We start from the raw sequence: 24,465 nt of genomic DNA on the forward strand, positions 1-24,465 counted from the left end.
TGAGAAAGTAAAAATACTAGTTGACATTTATATAGAATTTACAGGTTTATGCAAAGTATTTGACATAGGTTGTCTAGTTTGATTCTCATAACAACCCTGTAGATCATCCCAAACCTCCAGAGATGTTCTGTCACTCACCTGTAGCTGCCTGAGGCCAAATCTTTCTGACACCAAGGCCAGTCTTTTATTCACTTTGCCACATGACTTCTAAATCAGAACTAATTAGCCTTTTTTGGATTCTAGCCTTTGTCCTGAGTGCTTTACCAGAGACAAAGATTATTAGGATGTTTGTGGACTTGTGTGGGGTCATTACAAAACGTTTTCTCCTTTGTAATATGCAAAAAATGTTGACTTACTGTCCTGTAGAAACAGCACCACTGGTGGTTACCCCTGCATGTGTTTGGCTTTGAGATTTAATGTATTAGTTCATTAGAATGATATGTAGCAATGTGTTTAGTACACGAAGACATATGATAATGTAGAACTTTTCTGATGAAAGTTTTCAGTTTTATTCTAGTCATCAACTATGTCTTTCCTTTGCAGCCCATCTCCTACTTCTTCCCTATACCCCACTTCCCCAGGGAATCTTTACTTACTACGCTCCCTAAAACCCCATTCCTCAGGTTGTTTACTTGTTGATGCAACTACTTCTTTTTGGTAGATCAAATTACCCTGAGACTGTGGTTGGGAGAAAACTACTGCAGTTAAAAGCCACTACTGAGTAGGCATAGGGGAAGCAGTACTTCCTTCTGGGTTTGAGAATAGTTGAATTTGTAGAAAATTAGACATAGAACAAGGTCATGGGTTTATAGGGGAAATGGTATTATTGAGGGATTTTTGGCCACCAGTTCTACATTGTAACAGGATAGAACAAGAGAGAGAATGGATTCAGTCAGCAATAAGCTTTTTATATTTATTTTAATATTTACAAGTTTTATTTGAACACATCAGATAGAACATAAGGCCTCCACAGTTGAGTCCTGTATAATTCCTGCAGATAGTCCAGCAGAGTTCCATAGGGAATGATTGTGGCATGTAGAGATATACTTAAGCAATTTTGCCTTTTTTCTAAAAGGAAGGATGAGTGTTAGTTCCTGAGTTAGCACTATTGTTGCCCGAGAAATTTCATTCAGGTTTTCTTCCTTTGTACAGTTGTAATAGCACACATTGTTCTTTGGATTTTGTTTTGTTCTCATTTGAATATATTTCTAATTTATCCTGAATATATATTATACATAATTGTTTGTACTTCTCCCTTAATAGATGATAAATACCTTTTTCCTTTGTTTCCTAAGTGTTTAGCACAGTCCTTGGAAAATAGCAGCTACTTCAATGTTTCTTGACTTGCCTTCAAATAAGTGAGAAAATCGAATATAGAAATAATGTATTGCCAGAGCTAAGCCTTAGGATCCTAGAACTTCATATCTCATCTAAGTCTCAGAATGGAATCAATGTGTCTTCTTTCTTGCCTTGGAGACCTGGGTGGAAGGGTCTTCTCTGACTTTTGGCTAACTGTGGGTGTCTCTAGGACTCCCTTAGGCACCACAGTCCTGGAACATATCTATATCAATTTCAGATCTCCATTCTGGAACCTATAGTCCAGGAAATATCTAGAACCTGTATTTCTCCCTTTTCTAACTTGCCTGAGGTAACCCCTGGAGATTTCACTACTGGTTTGGGACCCCAGCCATAAAGCCAGATGATTTGGCAGTACTTGTTGATGAAAAGTTCTAGAGAATATAACTCTTGGTCTTGTTATGTTCATTGTCAACAAGATAGAGTGGGCCTGTGAAAGTGCCCCTAATCTTATGCATTTAGTCCAGTTTTAAAAATATATTCATGCTCATGAGTACAGAGACAATACAACCAAGCAAGCATTTATTTAGACTTACTATGTGCCAGGAACTGTTCTGAGCTCTGGGATACAAAGAAAGGCAAAAACACAATCTATTATATAATTCACATTCTAATGGCATAGATAACATACAAATAGCTGTATACATATAAGATATATACAATATAAATGGAAGATGATCTCTGAGGGAAGGAATTAGCAGAAGGTAGAAACAAATAGCTGGTATTGAGGTGGGAACTTAAGGGGGAGTTGGAAAGGAAAGCCTCCTGAAGAAAGTAGGATTTGAGTTAGGGAAGCTAAACTTTGGAGGTAAGGAAGAAGAATGTTGTAGGCATGGGGGCACAGCCATGACAGATGGTTGGAGTATCATGATTAAGAAGTAGCAAGTAGGGTAGCAATGCCTGATTGTAGAAGAAAGGCTCCAAGTTGTAAAGAAATTTAAATGCCAAGCAGAATTTTATATTTGATCCTACAGGTAATTGAGGCCATTGCTCTTTATTGAGTAAAGGAATAGGGTTAACATAGTCAGACTTATGCTTTAGGAGAATCCCTGGAAACTGAGTGGAGAATGGATTGCAGTGAGTAGGGACTTGAGGCAAGGAAATAATTAGAAGGCTATCCTAACAGCCCAAGTGAGAGTCTTTGTAAAGGTGGTGGCATTGTGAGTTTAGTGAAGGGGACATATATAAGAGATATTGTGAAGAGAAAAATGATAAAATCTGAGAACAGATTGAACATGTGGGGTAACGATGACACTGAGCTTGTAGGACTGGGTGATTGGAAGATTGGTTGTGCCTTTCAGTTGGGAAGGAGATAAGATTTTAGGGGAAATACGAGTTTTGTTTTGAACATGTTGAGTTTGAGATGACTACAGAATAACTGATTTTGAAGTTTCAAAAAGGAAGTTGGTAATGTGGAATTGTAGCTCAAGAGAGAGTTTTGGGTTAAATACATATGATCATTAAAACCAAGACAGCTAATGAGTTCAGCTGGTCAAATAATAGAAAAGAGAAAGTAGAAGAGAGAACCTGACAGAATCTTGGGAAACACCCATAGTAAAGTAGGACCTGGATGGACATCTAGCACAAGAGATTGAGGAGTAATGATCAGACAGGCAAAGGACAATCAGGAGAGAACAGTGTCACAAGTCATAGAGAGAAGAAAGTGTTTAGGAGAGGAGGACCTTGACAATGTCAAAGACTGGCAGAGAGTTAAAAAAGGATAAGGAATGAGAAAAGGCTATTATATTGATCAGTTTAGACATCTTTGATAACTTTGGAGATAATAGTTTCAGTTGAATGATGATTTCAAAAGTCAAATTACAACAAATTTAGAAATGAATGGAAAAGATAGGAATTTGAGGCAAATATTTAGAGCAAATGTGTGGATCTGAGCCAGATTCAGTGTTGTCTGAATCAAATTAAGATTGGGAAATATTTAATAAAATAAACAAAAATACAATAGAACATAGATAATGTTAATATGTGACTTTTCTAAGTCAAAATCTGGCCATCAAAAATCCTTAAAGTAAGGTTTTGTGATCTCATTTATTTGAGTTTGGTACCACTTTCTCCAGAGGAATTCAGCTGAGAAAGGGAGGAGAGATATAGGACAATAGCTTGTGAAGTGAAATGGGTCAAATGAGGGGGTCTTAATGTTGGTGGCAACATAGATATGTGTGTTGGAAGCTGGAGTCAATAAATTGGAAGAGAGTAAAGATTAGAAGCAATGAGGCAGTCTACTGGAGAAGTTAGGTGGCGATGGGATTAATGGTAGTAGTAGAAATGTCTAGGCAAGGAGAAAGACTATTTCTTCATATAGGACAGAAGGAGGAGGACATGATGGGGGAAGAAGTTTGAGTGACAGGAGTTGGGGGATGAGGGAAGCTTTTGGGGAACAGCCTCAGTTTCTTTGGAGTAGGAGACAGTTCTCCCTTGAAGTGTTGGAGAGGGGGAATTGTGAGAGGCTTGAGGACAGATGAAAAGGTTTGAATAGTTGCTGTGGTGAGCCAGATGGTCGGTCAGCTGCGAAATTGTAAACAAAGTGCCTTTCTTGGAGCTGAAGGTCCAGTTGAGATGTTATAGCAAAAATTTGTAGTGGACTCAGAGTCAGCCCCCCCCCCCCCCAATTTCTTCATCTCTGTTCAGAGTGAACAGAGTGAAGGAAATAAGATGGTGAGAGTAATCTAAGTTTGGAATTTAGAAAGGCATGATCTAAGACAACAAAGGGCAAGGGATTCCAATGGGGAGGATAATGTAGGGTTAACTTATTCACTAAAGGATGATGGTTATAAAAAGGAACAAGGAACATGGTATAGCCATTGCATAGGTGATGAACTGAGAAAGAACTGAGAGGTCTATTCTTGGTTAATCCAGGATTGCTTTTATTTAGGAGGGCTAATATTCTTCAAAATATTTTGGGGAGGGGCGGCTAGGTGGCGCAGTGGATAAAGCACCAGCCTGGAGTTAGGAGTACCTGGGTTCAAATCTTGTCTCAGACACTTGATAATTATGTAGCTGTGTGGCCTTGGGCAAGCCACTTAACCCCATTTGCCTTGCAAAATCCTAAAAATAAAATAAAATAAAAATAAAAAAATATTTTGGGGAGGAAGGGTTGCTCTAGGTTTTTTGGGTTGACAAACTAAAGTGTAACAGATAATTTGTGAATGATCCATTCATTGGGTAAGGTGGTAATGACAATTTACAAAATAATTTTCTATGTTTTACTTTGTCAATGAAGATCTTAATGGTAGTAATTAGATGGAATCTTAGACATCTAGTTCAATGATAACTCCCTAGTTCATTGGTCACTCCCAGGTTTGTCAGGTGTATAGTCATTTTGCCCAGGGGCTGAGCTACCTTGGAGCTTCTCTGCTAAGAATGATGTCATTATACTGAAGAGAGCAGGCATTGAAATTTTGTATTTAGGCAATTATTCCCTTCCATTGCCCAGGGTTAAGTAAATTGCCCAGGGTTAAGTAACTTGCTCAGGGTCACAGAGTTAGTAACTGTCCTAGTCACAAAATCCCTGTTTGCCTCAGTTTCTTCATCTCTGAAGAAGGAAATGATAAACCAACCACTCCAGTATCTTTGCTAAGAAAATCCCAAAAGAGAGTCTTGGGTATGACTAGAAAATGATTATTGTGCATTCTAGAGTAGCAGTTCTCATTTTCTTTAAAATTTTTTTTAAATTTAAGGCAGTGGGGTTAAGTGACTTGCCCAAGGTCATACAGCTAGGTAATTATTAAGTGTCCGGGGTCGAATTTGAACTCAGGTGCTCCTGACTCCAGAGCAGGTACTCTATATCCACTTCACCACCTAGCTACCCCTCACTGCTGCCCCTAGAGTAGCAGTTCTCAAAAATGATCTGGGAACTATTGAAGGTCCCCAAGACCTTTTCAGATGGTATTTGAGGTAAAAAATTTTTTATAATAATTCTAACATTAATTTTGAGTGAGTAAATATTGTTAGATTTAGCCTTTATTGTGTTGGAGTCAGTTCACACTGATAAGCTGATAAATTTTCAGAGTGAGCATTTACCCTGGGAAAGTGCTACAAACCAGGGCTTAATTTATTGCTTTGTCTGGATTTAAGAATGTGTTGGAGAAAATATTAATAATGCAGATTAAACTTAAAAGTAAAAGTGTTGTTGGGTGTACATTTTCTCCCAGAGAACTAGTTGATAAATATTTGCCAACACACCACTAGATATAATCCACATAAATAAAAGCTCTTTGATGGAGTTCTCAACATTTTTTAGGATCTTAAGACCAGAAGTAGGAGAACTTCTGTTTTAGGGTAATTCAGAGAAGCCCCTCATGAAGTCTTTGATTTAGTTTTTAGTGTAGAGGCTCATTCTTGTGGTTGGGTACATGTCAGGAGGCTGCTGTGTTATTCTCTTGGGATTGGGGCAAAGTCCTTTCTATTGTGTTTGGGTTGTTTTTTTTTTTTTTTTTTGGTCTAGCAGTGGCTGTTGCTTAAGGCAACAGGGAGTTATTTCTTTTCTGGTCCACATCATTGTTGGGAGTCCACTTTGTCTTTTTTCTTTGGTTTTAATTTTTTGTTCTTTTATCTCCTTGAATGTCTAGGAATGTTTTTTTGTTTACATCACCTACTTGATGTTCCATCACCAATCAGTTGCCAAGTTCTTTTGATTTTTTTCCCCCATGACATCTTTTCTGATACCATTATTCACCCTTCTCACCTCTCACCTCAACTCTCCTAACTGCTTCCTGCTTTCAGTCTTTATGTCTACTCAAATTGATCTTCCTAAGTGGATTTTCCTAATTCACAAGTTTGTTGACTTCTCTCTTGCTCAAAAACTTTCAGTGGCTCTCTATTGCTGAGAAAAATACAAGAACCTTACCTTAAACAGGCATCCAGGTCTTTCCACATTCTTTCTCCAGCTTATTTTTTTAAACTTATTTCATGGTATTGCCTTTCATTCACTTTACATGCCAGCCAGACTCCATTATTCCCTAATCTTTTCTTGCTTTCTTTGATCTCTGTGTTCACCTCTGCATATTGTTCACTGGACCTTGAATGGTATCCTCCCCATACCCATCAGTTGACATCCTTCCTCATCCCTTAAAACCCAGGTGCTTTGTTCTTAAACCCTCCTTTTTTCACCTCAGCTTGAGGAAGCAGAGAAGAACAAGAGGATGGCATCAAGGTAAGGAACCACAAAGTCCTTAGGTGACACACAGGTCCCCTTCTTTAGTGTTAAAGAACAAATCTTTGCTACTGAGTTAAAGCTACTTTTATTTTCACACCTCTTCTCTTACATTCTGTAATGGAGTTTAAAGTTTGAGATTTCCAGATTGAAGGTAATTGGGAGTCCATAGGTATTGTGAATGGTGCCATGAAGAGCACCCTAGAGGCTTTTGACTTTTTTTAAAGAAACACTCAACATTATGTGAGATTCCTTTTCTCCAACTTTCCCAGGGGCTATACATCCCTGAGCCAGTCAAGCCACTTACTAGGCTCTGGATGCAGGAGTTATTTTCTAGGTTAAGTCTAATAATCATTATACCTCTCTTTCTTTCAATACCTTTTCATTCTCTTGCAACTCCCTTGCTCATCTTCTGCCCTTTCTGCTTTCTCTTTTCTCTCTTTTCTCCTCTTTTTCCTTTTTCTCTTATTTATACCTCTGACTTCCTTGCCCATTCGTTTCCTTCCTTCCTTCCTTCCTTCCTTCCTTCCTTCCTTCCTTCCTTCCTTCCTTCCTTCCTTCCTTTTTCTCTTAATTTAACCCAAACTAAGCATATTGTTAGAGTAGAAAGAACTGAATTTGGAGACAGAAGAGGTAGCCTTGAATCCTAATGTCTGTGTTTCCTACCTCAGACCAGCTAATCCTCCCTTTGGGTCCATGTCCTTCTCTGTAAAATTGAAATTATTAGACTACATTAGATGTGTCAAACATGACAATCCAAAGGGCAGCCAAACGACTCAAATGCAATTGGGAAATTTTTAATGTAATAAAGAAAAATCCAATAAAAATAGATAATATTAATAATATATATAGTATTAATACAACATTTTTCTCAATAATTATACAGTCCTCAGGGATCCTTATGTAGGTTTAGTGGTCTCCTTTTGTATTTGAGTTTGACACCACAGTACTTGATAAGCTCTAAGGTCTCTTCCAGCTCTAAATCTGTCTGAATCTTTTCATAGGTCTGAATAGGCCTTCACCACTATTCAGTGGGCTAGACCCAACCACCTCTTCTCAACCAGACTTTTTGGTACCAACATTCCTCACTTGCCCCACTCCCTTTATTCTCCCACAAGTCTTCCCCCCTCCCCCCATTTCCACAGCACATTCTGGAAAGAACTGAAAAGCTTTGCCTAAGTCCCTTTGGTGTCTGCCTAAGGCAGCAGGTACTCATGTTGCTGCAGCTGCTGGCAGTGCCTGGATGGGAAGGAAAGAACTGCAGCTGGTTGTATTTGCTGAAATTTCCAGTGGGCGGAGTGTGGTCTAGTGGTGTCAGAAGCAGAGCCCACGGCTCTATTTTAGTTTTGTCGTTGACTCATTTCATAAGCTCAGAAAAGTCACTTAAATTTCACCAGCTTCGAGTAAAATGGTGGCTTGAACAGCTTCCCTTTTAAACACAGAATTAACTCCTTGGGCAGGAGGTAGTAGGGTGTGCTGCTCATCAGTCAGTGAAAACAGGATCTATTCATTTCAAAGAGAGTTGCAGTACTGGGTACACCATTTCCAAACTAACTTCTTTTGCCCTCTATGGGGCCCTGCCTTTCTGTTCCTTCCATCCCTATGGATCTCTTAAGCAGGGATTTGGGAAGCAACAGGGCAGCTTCTTTCAGAGAAACTCAGAACCGCAGTGTGTCTGGAGAGAGAATACTAGAAGAGGGAGGCAGGAGACTGGAGCTGGAGAACTAAGTTTGCCCCTAACTTACTGTGAGATTTGAATGGAGGCTTCACTTTTCTTTTCTTTACTGTTTGTTGTTCAGAGATGTCTGATTCTTCATGACCTTATTTAGGGTTTTCTTGGCAAAGATATAGGACTGATTTGCCATTTCCTTCTCCAGTTTGTTTTACAGATGAGGAAACTGAGGCAAACAGGGTTAAGTGACTTGCTCAGGGTCATACCATTATGTCTAAGGTTGGATTTGAACTCAGGTCTTAGCAAGGCCAGAATTAGTACTTTATCCACCTAGTTGCCTCTGGCAGAAAAGTCCTTTTCTCCAGGTGGTCTAGTCTCTAGCTTGAGTTGCCATTCCTTAAGGGATCCTCAGCCATGTTGTCACTTCACTCATAGTGCAATTTACTTTCTTTTTTTTTAAAGGTTTTTTTTTTTTGGCAAGGCAATGGGGTTAAGTGACTTGCCCAAGGTCGCACAGTGAGGTAATTATTGTGTCTGAGGTCGGATTTGAACTCAGGTCCTCCTGACTCCAGGGCTGGTGTTCTATCCACTGTGCCACCTAGCTGCCCCACAATTTACTTTCTAGATTGTATTTCCCTCTCTTAGGATCCTTTCTCTTCTCCCTCTTTATGTATTTTTCTATTAAAATAGAAGCTTCTTGAGAGTAAAACTGTCTTTTTTTGGGAGCTGGGAGTACATTTATATCTCCAGAATTTAGAGCATTGCCTGATATATACATAAATACTGCTGATTCATTTTAATTCCCTCTGTCTCTGTCTCTCTTTCTCTCTACCTACCTACCTGGTCTTCCAGGTCTGAGCAAAGATTTGGTGATTCTCTTCTATCTCTTAGACAGTCAGTTCCCACCCTCACAAATCCTTTTCTATCTTTATTTCATTAACAAATTCTTAGCAGATCCTCTTAATTGCCTTCCTCCTCTTTCTCTTGTTGGTAAAATAAAACATTGGTTTGAGATGTGTATGTGATTCAAATAGATAAATACTTTTGCCAGTTATTAAAGGCAATAGGATTTCAGGTAGAAATAGTTTCATGAATTGAAATAATAGATTGAGAGCTAGAGAAGTTTAGAATAACCCTTAAAAAAAAGAATAACCCTTCAAATTTAGAAGTGGGGAAACAGACCCAGAAAAATTAAATGTTTTCCCTAAAGTCTCACAGGTAACAAATAATAGAGCTTGGGATTTTACCTCAAGTCTTCTGATACCCAAACTGATAAATTTTCACTTTACCACTTTGTTTTTACAGTGGAAACTTGGTTATGTTTAAATTTTTAAAACCTGTGCATAGCCTTATAATTAGTATTTTAGGAAAATAGGGAAAGAGTACATACTTTATCTGTTTAATTTGTTTTAGAAACCTTGTACAGGTATTATTTAACTCTCCCCTTTAGGTGTAGGGACAAATAAATAAATAGTTTGTGCAGGAGCAAAGTTGGCAACATCTTCCAACTGCTTGAAAAAAAAAATTAGGTCACCCTTGGAAAGTTTGGCCCTGAATGCTCAAGGGAAAGATATAGGGGAATGATATCTCCAGCATGTCAGAACTGTGCAACCCTGCTGGGGAGTAGTTCATATTTACTACCAAGCTTACTTTCCAGACTTGTGTGAAAGCAGAGGGACCATATGAGCATTTGCAGTCTAAATTCATTTGCTCCATTCAGAAAGCTTCTCAAGGCCAACTTTGGCAGTCAGAAATGTTTCCCAGAGTAGAAGGTAAATGGGAGAAGGATCTCTAGAAAGAAGCATGCTGTGACCTGTTTAAAGAATTGCATATGAAAGTTCTTCCTGGAGCAGATAATAGCTTGATAGACTTACTATTGCCTGGCTAGCCCAATTTCATTGTTTAGAATTTGAAGAAAAGTCTTCTAAGTTGGGCTTTTCCTTGAACAGCTTTGGCAATGTGTTCATGGGCATGTCCTAGAATTCTCAGTGGGTAGACACTACAGAATTTCTTGCAAATAGTGAAGCAGGTATTTCTAAAGTTTGAAATAGAATTGGTGCCTGATTGATTTGGGTACTTGTTGGGATGGACCATTCTAAAAACCTAAAGACTGCCATTTGGAAAGACTTCTACCACTATCCTGTTTAATCAATTGAAAAAGAATCTTTGGATTACACCCTTCTTGCCTTTGTAGGATCCGGTGTCATATCTAGCTGAGCCTGCTAGCTCCTAAATACTACAGTGGGAGGGTTCAAATTAAGTTAAAAACCATGATAATATTTTAAAGACTGCCAAAATGTTGTTAAATGTGTACATGTTCCTCATTGGAAAGTTGTGCTCCATTGTGGGAATCACATTTTAGTGGGGCATGATCATTGTATTGAACTATCTAAAAGGATGTCACATGGAAGAGCAATTAGAATTATTCTGCTTGGCAGATTTTGGCTCATTATAAGGAAACATTTCTTAACAATTAGAGCTGTCCAGCAGTAGAACTGGTTGCTTAGTGAAGTTATGAATTCTCTGTCAGTGGAAGGGTTCAAGAAGCTATCAGTTTGGATGCTATAGAGAAGATAGTGTACTGGTTGGCCTCAGAAAGTCTCCCACTTCTAATTCTGGAATTCTTTGAAAATCTTTTAAGAGCATTTCTTGACAATACCCCAAATCCATTCATAGAAAAAAAAATTTTCTGGAGAAAGTGATTCTTGGAGTCAACTCAGAGGCTGATATTTCTAGGGAAGATAAGGGTTGGTGGTTAGGATAGCATGTAGAATGTACACTGTAGTAGGCTAAATCTGAGAAGCTCAGGACTTGAGAGCTTGGGAATATAGAAAATGAATGCCTAAATATGCTCATCTGGTATTGATTGAACCTTAGCCCACCAGTCAGTAAATTTGCCCAATTGCTTTGTAGAGCCCAGTGCATTTTCTTTTCCTTCCTTCCTTCCTTCCTTCCTTCCTTCCTTCCTTCCTTCCTTCCTTCCTCCTCCCTTCCTCCCTTCCTCCCTTCCTCCCTTCCTCCCTTCCTTTCCTTTTTTTTTTGTTGTGTTTAACTACTGCCTCTGTTTGTAAGGAAAGTAATTCATATTAGCCATTCTGTTTTTCTTTTTTATAAAATGAGTTTATTATCAACTTTTTTTTTTACAAAACTGTTACTTTATGATATCCCACCCTCTACTACAATAGAGTTGTGCCTTGTAACAAAGGTAGACAGTTAAATATAACTAATGGATAATAAGCATATGTAATATTTGGCATCCTTATTCCTTGATTCCTTCCCATATCCCCCCTGTAGTCTAAGTTGAGGAATTTTATTGGTATTTCATTGTCTTTTGGAACTAATATCAATGATTAACTTTGATCTGGAATCACTTGCCTTTCAGTATGATTTTCATATTTTTCCTACTTATTGAGTGTATATTTACATATATGAGATAAAATTCTAATCTGCTTTCTTTGCTCTGTATTAGTTCATATAGATCTTACCCTATTTACTCCTACTTCATATTCATCATTCCTTATGTTACATTGTTATTCCATTGAATTCATATACCATAATTTGTTTAGCCAACCCAGCCCCCCCCCCCATTCAGTGGGTACTTGCTGTGTTTTCCATGTAGTTCTTTTTTTTGCTACTAAAAATGCTTCTATGAATTATTTTTGTATATATGAAAGTTTCCTTTTTGTTTTTTTTCCTTCTGTTTGATTAGAGCTAATGAATTTGATCACCAGAATATACTCACCTGGAAAAACTTAGAAGGTCACATAACAAATGAGATGAGCCTTGCTGACAACTATTGTTGAAGACGTGATGCTTTATTTACCTGATTCTGTCTATATTTACCATGCACGTGTTTTTAAACAAATATGCTTGCCCATAGAAAGTGCTCAGGAAAAATTTGTACGATGGATAAATTGAATTATCTTTTGGTTAAACAGAGAATCTGTTCTGTAAAGATTCAGAAGGTGCTTTATGAAATGCAGAATGGGGATAGAACTGTAAATGTATGTGTTTACTTGAAAGAAGTGATCAGAAATGAACTTTTCAAAGTGATCTAGCTTGAATAATTTCATTTTGTTCACAAAAGTTGAATCATAGGGAGAGTTCAGACTTCAGTAGGTAATTTTTAAAGCCCCCACCTGCTAGAACTCACTCCTGGTTTTATCATCTTCTTATACAGTGGTTTCAAGACCAGAAGTGAAGATTAAGAATCATTTCTTAGTTTGCTAAAACCATAGGATCAGGGCAAATCGTTTCCATTCTCTTCCCCTGCTCCCACTGTGAGAAAAAGCCCAGAAAAATAGGAGGGAAAACCAATGGGTTATTAAATCACCTATAGGGGAATGTAAGCTTCTTGAGAGCAGGGACTGTTTTTTTTTTTTGTCTTTGTCTTCTCAATGTCTAGTACATACTATTATTTTCTATATACTTATTGACTGATTGTTTAAATAAAATGTATGATATTTAACAGAATCTGCTTCCTGCTCACTTTTTTAACATCTTTGAAGTCAGTTCAAAGCAATGCCAGTGTGTGGTGCCTGGTAATGCAGTACTTTGAGCTTGGTGGATGGATATAATAAAATTCAATTCAGTAAACATTTATTTTTTTCCAGCTGACATTTATTAAACATTTACCATATGTAAGGTTTGATTGGTCCTGAAGTACATAGAGAATAAAAAGATAAGATAATCCCTTCCCTCGGAGAGATTACATTATTTTGGAGGATACAACATATATACAAATAAGTAATTGAAAGTGATTTGATCTGGAGAGAGTACTAACAGCTGAGGTGATCAGGGAAGACCTTTTGGAGATGTTAAAGCTTGTTGTAAAAATAATAAGAATCAACTAGATTTTATGATTTAGGAGTAAAGTTTTGAATTTACCTGGGGAAGCCCTGTTAGGATTTATCAGGTTTTGGGAGAAATTGCCTCCTTCCCCCCATCTTCAGTTTTAAGTGTTTTCCTTTCCTACTTTTTTATAAGTGGATGAATGTTTGGGAAGGGAAATTATTTATAGTGAGAAATGATTCCAGAGAAGGGATGAGAGTTTGGGTTTACATGGGTGAATCATGACCTTTTATTTGTGGCCCTGCAGTGAAAAAGCTCTACCTTCTCTCCTTTCCTTTCTCCAGCAAAATGTCCTGCATGTTTATAATTAATTTTCATAGGAAGCCATTTGTCTTTTCTGTGAGATACAACTGTGTTGAGCTGTGTGCATGTATACAGGGTCTCTTCATCACATGATTCTTACTGTGAGGTCTGGAGACTGGTTTATTGTTTAATATTTGTATTATAGAACATTGTTATTTATCTGTATACTTGGGATTAATTGATAATTGATATTTAATTTAAAAAAAGTTGATCTCATCTAAAGTAGCACCATTTGTACTGGTTCCTTTTGTGTGTGATTATAGGGTCATAGGAATTTAGGGACCTGAGAGGTCATCTAGTCCAACCCCTTCATTTCACAGAAGAGAAAACATGGGAAAATTAAGTGAATTTCCCAAGGTCAGAAAGGTAGTGAGCATTTTGTTTGCAGTGGAAAGCAGAAACAGTGGGGATATGTGGTCTCTCCTACAGACATATCATGTTCCCATAAAGAGAAATTATGGAAATCATTGATCTACAGAAGACAGAACAGGCAAGATAGCCTTTCTGGAACAATGGTGACAGTTTACAAAGCTGTTAGTGTGTGCCAGGGTTTTGGTTGTATGGTTTCCATGGCAACATATGGTTCTGTTTGCCTGAGGTACCCATATAGTTTTTCAGTATGGTCTTGATCTTGACTTCATGAAAATATACTTTCAGGGAGAAAGTACCACAGTTAAAAAAAAACCCAAACAGTTCCCTTCTTTGCTCTGATGATATAAAAAGTCAATTTGAATTTGAATTACCTGAATAATGGTCTCCAGTTCTCACTTTGTATCTATACAGGTGGCCAGTTGAGCAGCAGAGATGTGACTATAGCAAAATAGAAACTGTCTAATATGTTCAATCCACTTCCTCAAGTCTTGGTCAAGCATCCAAAAATCTAGGCTGCTCCTTGAGAGCAGTTGGCTTTTTATATCTTGTCTTTATTTTTTTTTTCCTGTGTCTCTTGCTTCCAATGAATTCTATTTATCTTTCTGCAATTAAATCTAATGTTTTTCTTATTTTTTTTCCTCCCTTTCCTAAAAATCCTACTTTCTCTTTGAGTTATTAGGTAGTGATTTCTGCTCCATAATACTTCCTTTTTTACTTCTCTCTCTCTCATTAATCCCACCAGTTGCTACTTTGGTTGTTCACAAGGTAAATCCTTGATTTATACATACATGGATTTCTTTAGAGGTTTTTCATTGAGTCATTTATAAATTAGCCTATGCCATTGATAATTGAGATAATCTTCAAAGTTTCAGTCTCTCCATCAGTAAAGAGAGAGAAAAGAGACTGCCTTAGATGATCTATTTATTTAGTAAGTATATGTTTTCAGTACTGATGGTAACTTTGATAATTGTCAATGAAGCCATTTCTCATTTGGATTTTCTACTGAGTTTTTAGGTTCTTGTCAATAGCATTGAAGTTAAGTAATGGCATCTCTGGAGCAGTGTATTATGTTGAATTATATGTTCACCTTTCTATCTCAGAATGGGCTAGAGGTCTTCTCTGAGGATGGTCATTTCCAGAGGCCTTGGTGGCTGGGGCGCAAGAGCTGTATCTCCTCCTGGCTGTTTCCCTGGGGAAAAGTCAGGCTTGTCAGGCACATAATATCTTAAGCGAACTTTATGACTCTTAACCTTCTAACCAGATCCAGATGGCTTCTATCACTGAGGCTGCTGCAGCATGTTCTAGCCAAAACCAGTTTGGTTTTGAGGCCAGTCCAAGCTGTGTGCCAAGTCTTGAAATAAAGTAAATCAGTGAGTTGTTCTTGGACATTTCTCTCTAATCTAAATCAACTCAAATCAAACTCTGACTCTGACCTCAGGACTTGTACATTCAAATATTTTCCTTTGCCTCCTCAGTTTCAAAGTAGCAAGGCAGGAGATTACCACTTCCCAGTATTTGAACAGGAATGGGGGATGTTGGTTGGTAAGCTTTCCTCACATAGATGCAGCTGAAGCAACTCCATTCTTTGGGACTTGGGGCCTTGGAGAAACAGAAGTGACATAGGGTTGGGTGGGGATGACTTATGTGGTCTGAGAGTCAACTCTTGATGGGGAATCTGTCTGACTCTGGAAGCAGAAAGAACTCTAGCAGAGGAGCTGTACAGGAGAAATCTAGGTTCACTAATGGATAGTGAAGCCTCGGTTCAGGAGTAAGGGGACCTGGGTTCAGCTCTCACTTCTGATGCTTGTTGCTTGTATGATCACAGAAAAATGACATCCTTCCTAGACCTCAGTTTACTTTCTGTAAAGTGAAGGATGTCTTGAGACCCCTTCTAGCCCTAGATCTATGCATTGAATGATCATTTCTGTTGAGGAGAGATATGGTGTAGTGGAAAGATCAGTAAACTGGTATTCAGAAGACTTGCTCTGACATTGGGTGAGTCATTTAACCTCTTTCATCTTCAATTTTCTAATCTATAGCAAATGATAGAATTAGATTAGATTATGTTCCAGGGTCTTTCCAGGGATACCAGGACTACATGACGGTGACACCTTATCCCACCTTGTATTGGGTATAGTTGCTTTGCTTATGGCTGCATTGGGGAGATTATATTGAACTTTATTGGGAGTTTGGAGTTTGGGAAAGATTTGGCTGGTCACTAGTAAGCATTTATCCTTGTCTTCAATCTCTGTAAGCCTTTTTTCCCTAGGCATGAATTATTTCCAACCTTGTAGAAATTGGAGACTCCTAAAGTTCCTGGGACCACTGACCACCAGCAGGAATAAGACTTTCAGAAATGGGCAAGCCATTTGGAAGAATAGAGAGGGGATTTGGATGGGGGGGACATCCATGGAACCTCTTGAGAGCTTTGTCTCCCCTTCAAGCTTACCTTAGGAAGAAGAGAGTTAATGTTTCCAGAGACAGGGCTGACCTGACCACCTCAGAGGCTGGGCCAGTGACCTGGAGGCTATGTAGCCAGTGGTTCACTTCCACTTCCTGGGGTTTGGAATTTGACACTCCCTCTAACTCTCAATTCTCCATTCCCTTCTTATTTTTTATCTGCTGGAGTAGAAGGTACAAATTCCCTCTGCTCAGACCTGCCCTGCCCTGCCCTTTCCTAATGGAAACATCCACAGAGCAGACTTGTTGAGCAAACTCCTCCTTCTTTATTTGCCGTGACCCTATGGGCAGATAAGGGGTTGAAGTGCAGCAGAAATCTGCACCTTCTCCGGACTCAGCCTATTCTTTTCCTCTTCAGGGTGATTCTACTGCAAGGTGCAGACTCTGCTCAGATCTTCCTTCTTCCTATTATCAGCCGATCTTCCTTTCCATACTGCTCCCTCTTCAGACTACTGTTAGCTTTTTTTCCTTTCTCCAATTTGCCCTAATTCTCTCTTACATACTTTGGCAGGGTCATCAGGCTTCTGAGACCCCTCTGAGTCTGAGCAGTGGAGAAGCTTTGGAAATCGGCTAGACTACACCATTCGGTGGCCAGAGCCTTCTAGGCCTGAGTTCCATTTTTAGTAGCCTTCTGTCTCACTTTACAGTACTGCCATAGGAAAACCCCTTCATACTGTGGTTCAGCAGCCCTGGAGTCTTAACTAGATTACAAGAAGTGAAGGTGGAACAGAGAGGGTGTTGTTGTCAGGGCTAGTGTGAGCATGTAGACAGGTCAAAATATTCAAACAATCTGTGATCTCATTAACGTAGAAATTTCCTGTAAGAGGTAGTTTGCCTCTATCCAAACTTTGTACTCCTGGGTAACTCTTATTCATATCTTTTCACAAGTGCATCACAGGAGGATCCACCCAATATCCTGGAGACCTCCCTCACCTTTTTTTGACATCAAAACTATCCTAGTGGATACAGATTGGCTGATGATTTATCAGTTTGGTTTTTTTTTTTTTTTTTTTAGGTTTTTGCAAGGCAAACGGGGTTAAGTGGCTTGCCCAAGGCCACACAGCTAGGTAATTATTAAGTGTCTGAGACAGATTTGAACCCAGGTACTCCTGACTCCAGGGCTGGTGCTTTATTCACTATGCCACCTAGCCGCCCCTACTGGTTTCTTTTTTGATCATGTTTCTTTTATGACATATTTCACTCTAGTTCTCCTTGTTTGAATTCTTTGGTTTATAACCTTTGCAGGTTTCTGTTAGAGATTTATTAAGTATTTTCTGTCTTGTGTGTGTGTGTGTGTGTGTGTGTGTGTGTGTGTGAATATGCAGGGATTGGGGGGGGAGACCTTAAATTCCTGGGAATGCCTCAAATGTGGATCCAACTACTGATTAGCTGTTAAGAATAGCTGATACTTTCTTGAGCTCTTATCTATTTGCTGACAGTCTCTTGAACACCCTGGTTAGAACTTGCCCTCCAGAAGATAGTGTAGACATTCCAGAAATCTCCTTGGAAAAGATGATTGATACCTGCTGGAATTATTTGGGATTGAGCTACAGGTTAGGCTGTCTAAGGAGGTTAGGCTGTAAGAGGGAGGTAGGTCCCTTGTTAATGTATCATTGCTTATTTGACTTGCCTATGGACACATGGCTAATTTGTATCAAAAGCAGGACTTGAACCTTGATCCTCTTGACTTAAACTCATATTCTGTAGGCTTTGGGACTGAACTAATTCTGTTGCTTTATGGAAAAGGAAGCAGTTTTTATGTTTTTCTGGCCAAAGGTACTCTAAAACATGAAGAAAGTCAACAGTGTCTTACTATTCAACAGATATTGACTTCATTCCCCTTCTTTTTCCTTGAGGAGAAGGGAAGATTTATGGGAAGATTGTTTCCTATATGGCCCAGTGGCCAGTAGTGTCAGTAACTCAACTACCACAGACAGGTCGACAAGAAAATTTAGCTGGTACTCTCTAACCAAGATAAGTTATATGACTGGTGCAGAAAAGTTTTGTAAACTTTTAAATTTATATCCTAATCAGAAAAGCTTGAATAGGATGGCTGTCACATTTCTCATTCAGATAAAAACTTAAGTGCACTTCAAGTTCTGTCTGGTCCAACTCCTTAATTTTAAATAATGGGAATTGAAGTTACATGACTAGTGAGTGACAGAATTAGCATCCTGGTCACTTCTGGTATAGTGGAATGCTGGATTTTTAAGCAGAAGCACTAGGTTTGATTTTTGGGGCCAAGTTTCCTCATTTGTGAAATTTTGGGAATTATATTGGATGATTGCTAAGGTCTGGTCCCTCTACCTCCGAATTTATGATACTTTATTAGAAACCAGTGCAATTAGGTGACAGAACATGATTCCTTTTATTTCCTGATGTTTATTTTTCAAGAACTACTTGTCTTCAGATATTTCTTCTTATTGATGTTCTCTCTTCTCAGATATCTTGAGTTTTCTTGTCTGTGTCTTATTAGCCAATAAAATGTAAACTTCAAGCGGCCGGGACTATGATGGTAGTTGTTATTTGGTGTGTGTGTCTGTATGTATATATGAACTTAGCAGTGTGCTTTACACATTTTTTGGGGGTGGTATTAGGTGGAAGGAGGTTATTGGCTTGTAATATTCTAGGGGTAGGAAACTTTCCTATCCAGATATAGATTAGTTCATAGAGTGCCTAACATGAAGTAGGTGCCTTGTTATGCATTGTTGTTTATGTGACTGGCTCATGGATACATGGCTAATTGGTATCAAAAGCAGAACTTGAACCTTGATCCTCCTGACTCTAGGGCTGGCCTTTTAGATTCTGCTGGTCAAACAACAAGTATTAATTAAACATCTAGTATTTACAAGGCATTGTGCTTGACTCTGGGATACAAGTATAAAAAAAAAAATGAAGTCTCTGTTGAGAAAGAACCTGCATTGTAATGGGCGACAACACATACATATATAAATATATAGAATAGAACTATAAAGTCAGGTTGTGTCACTTTGCACATAATAAGTAATCAGTATTTGTTGAATTATTGAATTGAATTCAATTAAATTGAACAAATCTTTATTAAACAACTACTTTGCTCAAACACTGTAGGCAACTGGGAAAAATAAAAAAAGTTTAAATAAAACTCTGGTCAGTTAGCTTTTTATCTTAGTGACATTTACAGGATAGTTAAAGAATATGACTCATACATAGGTTGACTTTTATTGGATCAGAGAATTTAGAGCAGCAAGAGTCTTTAGAGATCATTTGGTCCAGGTCTGTCATTTTATGGATGAGAAATGTGAGGCTCAGAGAAGAGATGACTTGTTCAAGGTCACTTAGGTAGTAAGTAAATAGGTATTTGAATTCAAGTTTTATAATTCCAAATAGTGGAAATACAAAAGAATATAATTTATTATGGAATTAGATCAGCCAAATTTAAAGGGGTTTCTAAGTGTGGTTTTAGCTTTTACAATCTTATTTTCGTCCCCAACACTAATCTAGCTATGGACCAAATGACAATAGTATGTTGAGAAACCCAGTTAGATGGGAACGCATTCTTAGCCATCTGCATTACAGCTGCATTATTCCATTTGTTTCCTCATACAGTCCTATCAACCATTCACCAGACAAGCAAGCGAGGCTCCAAATTTGGTTGAGTCTCCTCATGCATTTTCCACATTTTCATTGACATTTAGTATCCCAAGGAAACTAACCACCTTGGAACTTTTGGGGCTTTGACTTTAGTTCTTGAAAGAGGTCTTGGAGCAAATTCCAAGGAAAACAGAAGTAGACCTGGCCTTCCAATGAACTTTTTAGATCAGGTCACATGAGTGGTAAGAAGCCAAGGATACAGGTCCTCTGAGGTCCCCAGTCCAGTCTGAACACCTCCATACTTCCTCTTCTCAGTTTCTGGAGGGGAAGAGTATATTTTAGGCAGGGACTACTTAGTATTGGGAAGTTCTGTTGGTCTTAGCAGAATTGGGGGTGGGGTGGGACTCCAGTTTTGTGGAAATCTAAGTTGTTAGAGGGGAATCTGTGATGTGGACCCACAAGAAGAATAAACACAAAAGAAAAGAAAAAGAGAACTGGGAAAGAAAAAAGGAAGGCAGCAACTAGGGAAGAAATAAAGTACAAAAGAGGTAAAAATATGATAGGAAAGAACAACAGTTATGGTAGGAAAAAAGTCAGACTACAAAAAGTTTGGAAAAGGGGGAATGGAGAGACAAAGATTAGGGCAAAACAAAGAGAAGTGTAGGAAAAGAGTTGTAGAGAATGAAATATTAGTAGATCCAGTATCAAAAAAAAAATTCTTTTGTCAGAGATACTCCTAGTAGACATGATAGTAAATCTTTAGATTGGGGAAAGAGGATGCCTTGGCTTTAGAAAATTGGAAGGAAGAAAGTTCTCAGTAAGATATTGCTGTTATTAGTTTGAAATTTAAATAATGACAATGGACATTACATAAATACATGGAAAATAAAAGAGGGGAGCCAGTGAAAAATCTCAAAACTTACAGAATCTGCAACACTTTATGTCAATAGTAAATGAGTGGATAAGTTGGGGCCAGGCTTAGAATACCCAGGGCTAGATTTGAGTTGCTTGCATTTTGGTAGAGGTGGGGGGGATCACATTCGAAACTTCCTTTCTGAGAGTTTCACCACAATTCCCTCTGAATGGAAAGGGGGGAATAGTAAACTAGTTAATTTGAAAGAAGTTCTGCCTGGGTATTTGAGGAATAAATTCCAAGATTCCCAAAGTAACTTCATTTTTTTAAAGTCCAAATGTTTTCTGTTGTTTTAGGAGGGTTAGTGTAGGTATAACCATTAAAAAATATTTTTCATAAATGTGTGGAAATAAAACTTGTCAGATAATCCAGAAGGAGTGGAGGAAGTAGAATGACTGTGTGTCAGTGTCTTAGAAATAACAGTCAAAGTCTACCTTGATGATTAATGCACCAAGTTTCCTGAAGGTCATATACCTTTGTTGCTTAGGGTAGGTCACTTGAGGACCTGTAGACTTCTCTCAGATCTGGAGATTTGTGTTGGGATAATGGTGCTGTGGGAGTTATTCACATGGAATTCTGTTCATATATATCCGTCAGTCACTGAATCACCAGATGATGTTTGTGTCAAGCATTGAATCATACCTAGGTGTTTGGAAAAGTATATTTGCTAACTATAGATAAAATCAGTTTTACATATTATGTTAGTAGTTCCCATGTTAATGAGTCAACATCTGTATTATTCACGTTTCCTTTGCCAACATTAAAAAATAAATCCTACCAATCCACTCATGACAAACATTTCTTAAAACATGATCAGAATGAAGCAGATGCCAGATTTAAAAGTATCTGCTTTATTTATGTATGTGACAGGAAAAAACATGTGGATATATATTTCCTACCTTCCTCAATTTGCCTCCTATAATGGTCTCCCCCCATCAAAAAGCCCCACCAAAAGCCCCAAACCCAAACCAGTATGAGTTTTGTTTGAAATTTTCCAAGGGAAAGAAAACAATGATTCAGTCTGTTATCAGAGTAATAGTAGAAGAATGAATGATTTTGCTCTCTCATATTCTGGGGCTTGTATGTATACACACACACACATATATACATATATACATATATATATATATATATACACACACACACATTTACACTACACAAACACATTGTCAATGAATATAAGTGATTGTAACCAATTTACAAATTTTTTTAAAAAATTCTTAGAACCAAAAATAATTCTTAGACCTAGCTCAGTACCTTGCACATAATATGTTCTTGATACATGATTTTTAATTGAATATATACACCCTTCTCAGCTGTCTAGTAAAAACAGTATCAACTCATAGTCACCCTTTATTAAAGGATCTACATTAATGAATTTTTTTTTTTTTTGGTCTGGCTGTCCGGCCTGTGAAGACTATCTACTGTTTTAGGAAGAAAATTTCATGTATATCATGCCATGTTGGGAAAATAGCTCATTATCAGTGGGGATTCTTTCAGGTATGGCAGGGAAGGGCCCACACTAGCAGAGTTTCTTCTTTAACTCTCCAAATATTATTTGATTCTTTATTATTTAAAAACCTTCTATGAAGGTTCTAAAATGCAGTTTAGTTCAGCTTGACTGATAGCTATTTTCATAGTTAATGCTACATGACCAGTAAATTAACTCCTCAGGACAAAAGAATGATTAAAACTGAGGATTCAGCATTACATTTGGATGTAAGAAGTAAGCTTGAACCGAGGTAGTTGGAGGCTGGTCTGAGAGTGAGGAACATGGAAAATAGGTTTTGATGAAAATCTCTAGTCGACATGGCCAGTGAAGAAGAGAGGGCTGTCAGTGAAGGTTCAGGAGACAAGAGGAGGGATCCAATCTGAGGTGCATGGCAAACAACAATAATAGCTAACATTTACATAGACTTTAAAGTTCACAAAATGCTATATACATATATATATATATATACATATATATATATATATTATCCAATTTGATATTGGAAACAACTCTATGAGGCAAATACTACAGATATTATTATCATCCCTATTTTAGAAATAAAAAAGTATGCTCAGATTCGAAGTTCAGTGACTTGCCTGTGGTCACACAACTAATAAGTGGTCACCTATCTCTTAGTCTATTACACCATGGTGTAGCTCCCTCAACTCAATTTTATGGCTACAAGATGCTGATGAGCAGGGCATACTGTATGAGGTGTAGGGAGGTACTTTCTATGTAGACTAGTGGTAGTTTCAAGGTGTGGCCTCCAGGTATGAGAACAAGATAATAGAATTTATAGATTTAGAGCTAGAAAGGTCTTCAGATACCATGTAACCCAACTGCATTATTTTATAGATGAAAAACTGAGGCCCAGAGAGATCAGAAACTGTTGAAAGGTAGTAATTAGCATAGCTTGGATCTGGACTCAGGCAAACTGATTGAAATCCAGTGCGTTTACCATGCTGTGTCTGCATCTGGTAAGGGGACAGGGAGGTGGTGATGGGGGAGTACACTCGACTCTGTTATTTAAGCCTAGTGCTTAACCTACCAACCCAAATCCTGAGTCTAGAGGCCTGACAAGTAAGATTATCACAGCTTTGATATACCATTACTTAGATTCAGGAGGACTCTCTATAACCCAAGGCAGTTGTTCAACAGAATACCTGACTTCACTGTCTTTCCATGTGTTTTTGAGCTGGGGATCTTTTGCATATGAGGCAAATAGGATAACTATTACATTATGGAAATTGTGACAAGGTAATTTAATTTTGTTCAGTCTTTTTAACCATGTCAGACTCTTTGTGACTCCATTTGGGGTTTTCTTGGCAAAGGTACTGGAGTGATTTGTTATTTCCTTCTCCAGCTCATTTTATAGATGAGGAAACTGAGGCAAACAGGGTTAAGCCTGGGGTCTCACAGTGTTTGAGGCTGGATTTGCCTGAGAAGGCAGTCTGATTGGGTGGTCAGAGCACTGTACTTTGAAACAGATCAAGTTTCAAAGAGTAACTCCAATATTGATTGAAACTCAGGGACACTGAGCCCTGCCCAGTTTTTTCATCTGGAAGATAGAAATAATTGTATCTGTACCTATTTCACAAGGTAGTTTTAAGGTTCAAATGTATATAAAGTGCTTTGTAAATCTTAAAGTATGTAAGCTCTTATTATTTGATGTGAAGCCTGTTTGGCCTGTTTGGTGACAAGAGTAGACCTCTGGAGAGAAAACAAAGGCATCTCACTGCTGATTCTGATAACAGAGCAGAGGTCCCATTCCAGTAAGGAGTGGAAGTGACTAATTTCCGTCCTGAGTGCCAGTGCTGCTACCGGAAGATACAATGAAAACATAATTGACGTTCATGAGGAAAAGGTATGCTGCTTCGATATGAGATTCCAAACATGGAAAGGAAAAAACTGTTCTAGAAAACATCAGCTGAGAGGAAAAGGAACCCTGTTGCTTAACATTGGTTTGGCCTTCTGGACTTGGCCCATCCGCAGTTGAAGGAGTGACCAAGGTAGGCAGACTGGCTCTTGCTAACTTAAACTCTCAGGAGGCCAATTTGTAGGGAATGCTTGTGTTAGTAGTTTACATCAGGTGTTGGCAGGACATTCAAGTGGAGATGCCCAGCAGGGAGTTGGAAATGTGGGACTGGAGTTCAGGGAAAAAGTCAGAATTGGAAATAAATATTTGGGAATTATCTTCATAGAGGTGATAATTGAAGCCGTGGGAGTGAATGATATCATCATGGGGGAGAAGGAAGAGAAGGCCAAGGACATAATCTTGCGAAACACGTTTGTGAGGCTGAAAG

General features: G+C 38.3%; 1 protein-coding gene across 4 annotated transcripts in view; it reads left to right on the forward strand.

Moving 5' to 3' along the window:
* The window catches only part of CMIP (c-Maf inducing protein), a 275,350-nt gene that overhangs the window by 28,008 nt on the left and 222,877 nt on the right, over positions 1-24,465 (forward strand). The window contains exon 1 of one of the 4 annotated variants that reach the window (XM_074209743.1): positions 1-24,171. This exon is cut by the window's left edge and continues 26,963 nt beyond it. The exons of the other annotated variants lie outside the window; for them this stretch is intronic. The gene's annotated coding sequence lies outside the window, so the exon portion shown is untranslated. The remainder of the gene's footprint in view (positions 24,172-24,465) is intronic. 4 annotated transcript variants of the gene reach the window in all.

This window comes from Macrotis lagotis, chromosome 1 (genome assembly GCF_037893015.1).
Source record: "Macrotis lagotis isolate mMagLag1 chromosome 1, bilby.v1.9.chrom.fasta, whole genome shotgun sequence".
Lineage (NCBI taxonomy): Eukaryota > Metazoa > Chordata > Mammalia > Peramelemorphia > Peramelidae > Macrotis > Macrotis lagotis.